Below are 7,300 nucleotides of genomic sequence, written 5' to 3'. Positions count from 1 at the left end.
TAACTAGTCACGTAGCCCCTCACTCCTTGGTCTGTCCTGGTCTCCGGTCGGCCCAATGGCGGTTGAGGTATGCGCGGGGCCGGGCTCTGCCGACGTAGAACATTAATCTATCCTCGCGGACTCTCCCTATAAGTTGTTTGCGCGTCAAGGGGGACTCCTGAGCATCGCGACTCAGGAGCCTAACTGGTCACGTAGCCCCTTACTCCTTGGTCCGTCCTGGTCTCCGGTCGGCCCAATGGCGGTTGAGGTATGTGTGGGGCCGGGCTCTGCCGACACAGAACGCAAAGCAAATAGGAAGGAAATCGCAAAATCTCGAAGCAAATATTACAAACACATTGTCCTCACGATATCAAATGAAGAGTCTAAACGCCTCCACAAGGCCTAATGCATGTTGCAGGAACGAAACTGGAGAATAGCCGCAGGTCACCCCCGGGCGCCGCCATCACCTGCGGAAGGTGCTACTTCATGAGCGATGTTGTCTTCACCTTCACCACCAGCTGCAGGATCGGCGACATCACCGGACAGAGGAGCGGAGACAAAGCCACGGAACTTCTTCAGCAAGGCCTCCACTTGACCTTGTACGGCTGCGGCGGCGGCCTCGCATTGATCTTCAGCCACAGGCTCCAGCAGCTCGTCAAGGCAAGCGTTGGGGTCGCGAAGGTACAAGTGGTTGAAAACACGGGTCAATGCAGCTAAAGATAGGACACGAGCCTCTGCCTCCGCCATAGGACCGACGCCGTCAACGACTTCCTCGAGCGCCTTCACCAAGAGAGGAACCAACCAGGCGGGGCCGTCCTCATCGGTGGCTAGCGACTTCTCCAGGCCGTGCTCGTAGAGCGTCTTCAGCGCCTTGCGAGATCTCTTCTCGAGATCGGTGAAGGCCACGCGGTCTTCGGCCAGGACTCGTGCCTTGGCATCAAGATCGGCTTCCCTCGCCCCCATCTTCCGCTCCAACTCTTCCAACCGGTTGCGCTCGGCGGCCTGCGCCTTCCCCAACTCCGCCAGCTCAGCATCACGGTTCATGACAGCGTCCTCCTGGGCCTTCATCTCCTCCTCCTTTGCTTGGCAGCAACGTGCTTCTTCTGCGTGCTTGTCGCGCAGGCTCTGCAACTTGCCCTCCAGCGCTTGGCAGCGGTCACGGGCGGCCTTGGCATCTTTCAGCGCCGTCTCGCGATCGGCTGCAGCGCTGGCACCACTTTGCTTCTCCTTCTCGGAAGCCGCAGCAGCCTGGCCTAGCGCCGCGCGAACCGCCAGGTCGGAGTGAAGCCAGCCAGAGGCCAGCTCCAGGCGCCCGGCCACCAGGCGTGGGTCCGCGCCCAGGAGATCTGCTTGCAACTGGGTCATCTCCGAAAGAGCATGTTCCAGAGCAGCAGCAGGAGCGAAAGAACCAAGGAGTGGAGGTGCAGCAGTGGGAGGAGGCGACATCGTCACCAGGGCCTGGGAGATCGCGGGTTCCGGAGCAGCTGGGACCTCATCAGCCGCACCAGGCGCCGGCACTTCCGGAGCCAGCGGGGCCATGGGGGCTGATTCCACGCGGCGATGTTCCTCTTGGCCCCGCGAGGACGACCGGGCTGGGGAGATGCGGGTGCTGCTACCTCCTTTCTCTGCGGAGGGAGGCACGGCCGCCGCATCCTCCTTCCTCTTCTTCGCCGAAGACGTCGGCCTGATCAACCAAGGGCGAGCATCAGGAAATGACGAGTACAAACAGGGACAAGGCGAAACTTAAGACACTTACTGATCCACCGCAACATACTTCCGCTTGCGGAGCTTGAAGCCTGACAGCATCGGGACCTGAGGAGCAGGCGTTCGGGTTCCGGCGGCGGCAGGCGGTGCGGAAGCAGAGCCGGAGCCAGCCCCAGAAGGTGTCGGGACGAAGGCGGCATCGCGAGGCACTAGCGACGATCTACCCCTCGTCGGGATGAGGGGCTGCTCCCTCTCCTCCTGGTGGGCGTCGGCCTCGGCATCGTCAGGAAGGGCGCGGAGGATCTCGGCCTTGCTCAGAGGGGAAGTCTCCCCCACCTCTTCAAGGGTATTCTCCGAGTCCACCTCCTCTTCCCCCTCCCCACGGGACTCGTCAGAGGACACCTCCACCGGTTTCGGCGCCGCAGGAGCCCCCGGGAGCGCCGGCGGCACCAGCCCGCGCGCGTCAAAGGTCGGCCTGGAGGCGACGAATTCCTCCCGGTCCCTGCGTTGGAAAAGGGGAACGAAGGCGCTTGGCGGGTACTCCTGGTTGTCCCCAACTATGAGGCGCAGAACAGCAGCCAATTCATCGTCAGGCAGGGGCCCCGGCCTCAGGCGGGTCTTGTTTCCCTATTCTTCAAGCTCCCACAAGGGGCGTGCGTGCACCTGGAGCGGGGCAACTCGCAGCGTCAAGAGCTCCCTCAGGAGCATGACCCCCGTCACCTTGGTCGCCCTCGCGTTGCCCGGCTTCAAGTCGGTCATCATCTGCCCCAACACTAACGATGCCCGCTCATCGGCAAGCTCCGCCTTGGGCCACCCCCCATTGGAAGAGGGCGCCACCATAGGCAACACCAGACACGGATCGGCATGCTTGGCGTCCATCATGACCCATTTGGATCGAATGTTGTCGGCCCTCTTCCCGGTGCTCGAGATCGAGTTGGCCTTGCCGGATGCGACGAAGTTAGCGCATCTGGAGATGTGACCCTCGCTGAGACGGAGGAAGAAGAAATGGCGTAGGAGCGCCACGGATGGCATAACGCCCAGGTACGCCTCACAGTAGTAGGCGAAGATGGACAGGAGGAGGACAGAGTTGGGATGGAGATGCAACGCCTGCAGCCCGTAGTGGTCGAGGACTTCATAAAAAAATCAGAGAAGGGAGGAACCAACCCGACGGCAACACTGCTCAAGAAGAAGGGGAAGAAGGTGCTTTCCTCGGGCTCCGGCACGTCGGAGGCAAGCCGGAGCTCGGTCTCCCCCCACTCATTGCTCTCACCCGCCGTCAGCAGGCGCACGGAAGTGAGGCTCTTCTCCGTGACGGTGGGCGCCTCAAGGGCTGACTCATACCAGGCTGGTGCTGAGGAAGTCTTGACCTTGCGCAGCGCCATGGATCGCGGATGCAGGATGAGATTGGAGCGGATTTGGAGGTAGCGGTGACGAGGAGCAAGAAAGGGGATTTGGAGCGAGGCGAGGAAGAAGCAATGAAGGCAAGTACTGCCCGCGCTGGCCTTTTATCAGGTCAAGCAGTTGCCGAGGCTGCGTGGGGAAGCGGAGACGCCCACGTCCAATCAACTGCCACGCGTCAACCGAGGCCACAGGCTTTTGGGGCCCACGGTGCTCCATGCTTGACCCTTGGCTTTGCCGCGAAGCCAAGCCCGAGCGCACCTTGGGCCTGGGGGCTACTGTCAGCGTTCTGGGAACGGGGGTCCCCAGACTTGCCTGCCTGCGGCCCACGGCGTGGCTAAGCCAGCAGGCCGTACGACCCATCTCCATCAACAAGGCATCCAAGACCCTTGCGAGGGGCCAAGCCTCGCGAGGCGGACGACGCAAGACCTCCTCAGGAGTGGCCTAGTCAGGCAGGCTCACGAGGAGCGGAGATATCAAGGCGGCGCAAACCTCACGAGGCTCTCGTGACGTGAGCCATGACGATCGACACCAGGCGGGCGCCAGCGCACGCAGCGTCCTTGTTTCCTCTTTGGTGCTAAGGAAGCAGGCGCAGGCGAGGAGTACCGAGGCATCAGGCAAAGGTTGCTATATCGGTGCAACGAGACCAAGACCAGGAGGACGACAAGACGGAGGTTATCGTGGAGCCCAAGACGGCGTCACCACCAGAGCTTTTCGCAGGCAAAGACCACTTTTGAAAGGATAGCTTGTACGAGCTGTCCCCCTTCAAATTTGCCCGCCGTTGTTGGCTCCCTTCCCGCTCAATATTTGGGAAGAGGACCAGGGCCTATATAAGTAGAGCTGGCCACCACAGTAGGGGCATCTCATCTCGGCTGGATCTCATCTGATCAGATCGAGCAGTTCATCCAGCTCTCACCCGCTAAGTCACCAAGCACAAGAACACCTCAACCTCAGGAGGCTGTTTTTCTCTTTGTACTGTTCATCATCAGCCCAAGAGGAAATCCACCACCACCACACTAGAGTAGGGTATTACACCACAACAGTGGCCTGAACCAGTATAAATCTCAAGTCTTTCTGTGTTGCGAGTTCGTCGAGTTCGTCCGCGAGATCTTAGCGAGCTAGGGCGTAGATCGGTAGGAGGGAAAGGCTTCGCGCACACCCCGGTGTTCGAACCTTAAGGGTTTGCCGGAACCCCACATCCGACAGGGGAGGCCTGGGGACTCGACGACGGTCATCGTGGTCGAGTTGGTGATCATACTGCTCACGGTTTCTATACTAATCTCGTCGGTCTCCACGTCCCTCACGCTGCGGGGGCGATCTTGGGCTGTGAGCCGACTGAACTGTGTTTGCCATCACAGATCTGCTATGAATCATATTCCGTGACTGAGATACTGCTGTGTTCTGCTCTCCCGCTGCCCGGAGTAAAGCCCGGATCTGCATCAAACCTCTGCCAGCTTCCGACTGGGTAGGCTGAATCGACTCTGCTATTCGGGTTGCAGCTGTGAGATTCTGAATAGGAGTTCGGTATACCAGAGTTGGAGGCGGAAAAAGCTGTCATCGACTGGACTCAGGAATCCGCTGCCAAGCACGATCATCGAGTGCGTGCTGGAGGTTCTCCAGTCGAGTGCGCTCAGCCAAGTTGGCCAGGCGCACCTCCTCCAAGGCCCGGGCCTCGGGGGTTTCTCCAACGATAGGAGTGTGAAGTGCATCCATATTGCGGCGGCGGAGCTCTTCTCTCTGCTGCGAAGAAAGAGGCTCGGGGCGGTACTCCTCGTGAGCACGCGACGGATCACCACCGCCATCACCACTGTCGTCGCAGGGGAAGCCAGGAGGACTGCGTGGTCCATTGACCATCAAGACTTCCATCGCAGGGTCACTGCTGTCGCACTCAGATGCGGTCTCGACGGAGCCAGCCGATAGGTCGAACAGGCCGTAGAGAGTTTCCTCGGGCTCGATTACCGTGACTTGTGGGGTGGCCGACTGGCGGGCCACCGCGTGCCTCACCGACCGTTGGAGCCGCGACCGACCGGAACGCTTGCGCCAGCGAACAGTGGGGAGCGAGGACGCCACAGGAGCCGACCGATACTGAGTCGACGGCTGCCGAAGAAGGACGTACGCGCTAAAGTGCGTCGCCCCATGGACGGGGGGCGCCTCGACATCGAGTGGAGCCTCTTGAAGCCAGGCGGAGTCGTCGGCGATGAAAACGAGCACACCGAGACGGATCTCGCGGCCCTCAGCCATTCCTCCACCGGAAACCATGACGATGGGAACCGAAAAAAGTTGCAACTTCACCAACAAGTCGCTAAGACACCTGCGCCACGGTGGGCGCCAACTGTCGTGGATCTAAGACTGACAGTAGAATGGGGGGTAGGTATGAGGAGGCAAGATCCTAGCTATGGCGAAGTTGTACACACGAGTTTTACGAGTTTAGGCCCTTCGCGGAGGAAGTAATAGCCCTACGTCACGGTGCCTAGAGGCGGTCGACTGGATTATGCGTGTGTGTGTTACAGGGGGTGCGAACCCTTGTGCCAGAGGAGGAGGGTGGCTTATATAGAGTGCGCTAGGACCCCGGCCATCCTCCGTTACCAAGGGTTCAATGTACATAAAGAGGTGGCGTTACTGGTAACGCCAGCCTTAAATGCCTTAATGGCCTTAAAGACCACAGAGTGGACGCTTGCCCGCTGCTGTTCTGGATGACTCTTAGTCTTCAAACAGGTCGAATGGATTGTTGCATGGTCGAATGATCAAGTGGTGGAGTGACCTAAAGAAAGAGGGGTCTCCGAGTGACTGGTAGGTCGAGTGGATTGCACTCAACACCTTTGTTGGTCCCTCCCTGTTGTCTCTTGAACTTCTTTGTTTCTAAGACAGTGACATTGGGTAGGCCGTATAGGTCAGGCCTATTACCCTACCCCAGGTCTATGTCCTCATCAGCCGCCCCATTCAGCCAATCCAGCCATCGGAGGCGCTGGGAATCAGAAGCGACCCGCTGCCCCAATCAGCGACGGCCCGGTTTCCCGCCCCCACCGCCTGCCACCTGCATGGAGGGCGCGTGGCGAGCGGGCAGAATCGAGGGGACGGGTGAGGCGACCGTTCCCCGCCCCGTGATCGTGGGGCGTGGGCGCCTTGAAGACTGCTACCCGAGTCCACCTAGTAAATGAGCTGCGCCTCCACGCCTCCCTCTTTTTATGGGGAAGGCGCGAGCCGCCACTTTACCACGATGTGGCGCATGCATGCGAAAACGGCCCCACGCATGACCCCCATGTCACACACGACCTGTCGGATCATGGGTTCCGGTAAAACCCTTAAGGTTCGAACTCTGGGGTGCACGCGAAGTTATTTCCTCCCTACCGATCTACGCCCTAGCTCGCTAAGATCTCGCGGACGAACTCGACGAACTCACAACACAAAGACACGAGATTTATACTGGTTCGGGCCACCGATGTGGTGTAATACCCTACTCCAGTGTGGTGGTGGTGGATTGCCTGGGCTAATGATGAACAGTACAAGGGGAAGAACAGCCTCCTGAGGTTGAGGTGTTCTTGTGCTTGGCTAACTTGTGTGGATGAGGATCCGATGCCCCTTGCTGTGGTGGCTAGTTCTACTTATATAGGCCCTGGTCTTCTCCCCAAATATTGAGCGGGAAGGGAGCCAACAATGGCCAATTTGAAAGGGGACAGCTAGTACAGCTTATCTTGACAAAAGTGGTCTTCGCCTGCGAAAGGCTCTGGTGGCGACGCCGCCTTGGGCTCCATGGTAACCTCCGTCTTGCCGTCCTGCTGGTCTTGGTCTCATTGCACCGATATGGAAACCTTTGTTTGATGCCTTGGTACTCCGCGCCTGCGCTTTCCTCCTTAGCACCAAATAGGAAACGAGGACACTGCGCGCGCTGGCGCCCGCCTGGTCTCGATCATCATGGCTCACATCACGAGAACCTCGCGAGGTTTGCCCTGCCTAGAACTCTCCGCTCCTCGCGAGGCAGCCTGGTGAGGCCGCTCCCGAGGTGGTCTTGCGTCGTCCGCCTCGCGAGGCTTGGCCCCTCGCGAGGGTCTTGAATGCCTTGTCGATGAAGATGGGCCGTACAGGCCTCCTGCACATCCACGCCGTGGGCCGCTGGCAGGCAAGTCTGGGGACCCCCGTTCCCAGAACACCGACAGTAGCCCCCGGGCCCAAGGCGCGCTCGGGCTTGGCTTCGAGGCGAAGCCAAAGGTCAAGTACGGAG

This window comes from Triticum aestivum, chromosome 7D, assembly GCF_018294505.1.
Source record: "Triticum aestivum cultivar Chinese Spring chromosome 7D, IWGSC CS RefSeq v2.1, whole genome shotgun sequence".
In the NCBI taxonomy this organism is placed as follows: domain Eukaryota; kingdom Viridiplantae; phylum Streptophyta; class Magnoliopsida; order Poales; family Poaceae; genus Triticum; species Triticum aestivum.
The sequence above is the reverse complement of the archived record's forward strand: the minus strand, read 5'-3'. Positions refer to the sequence as shown.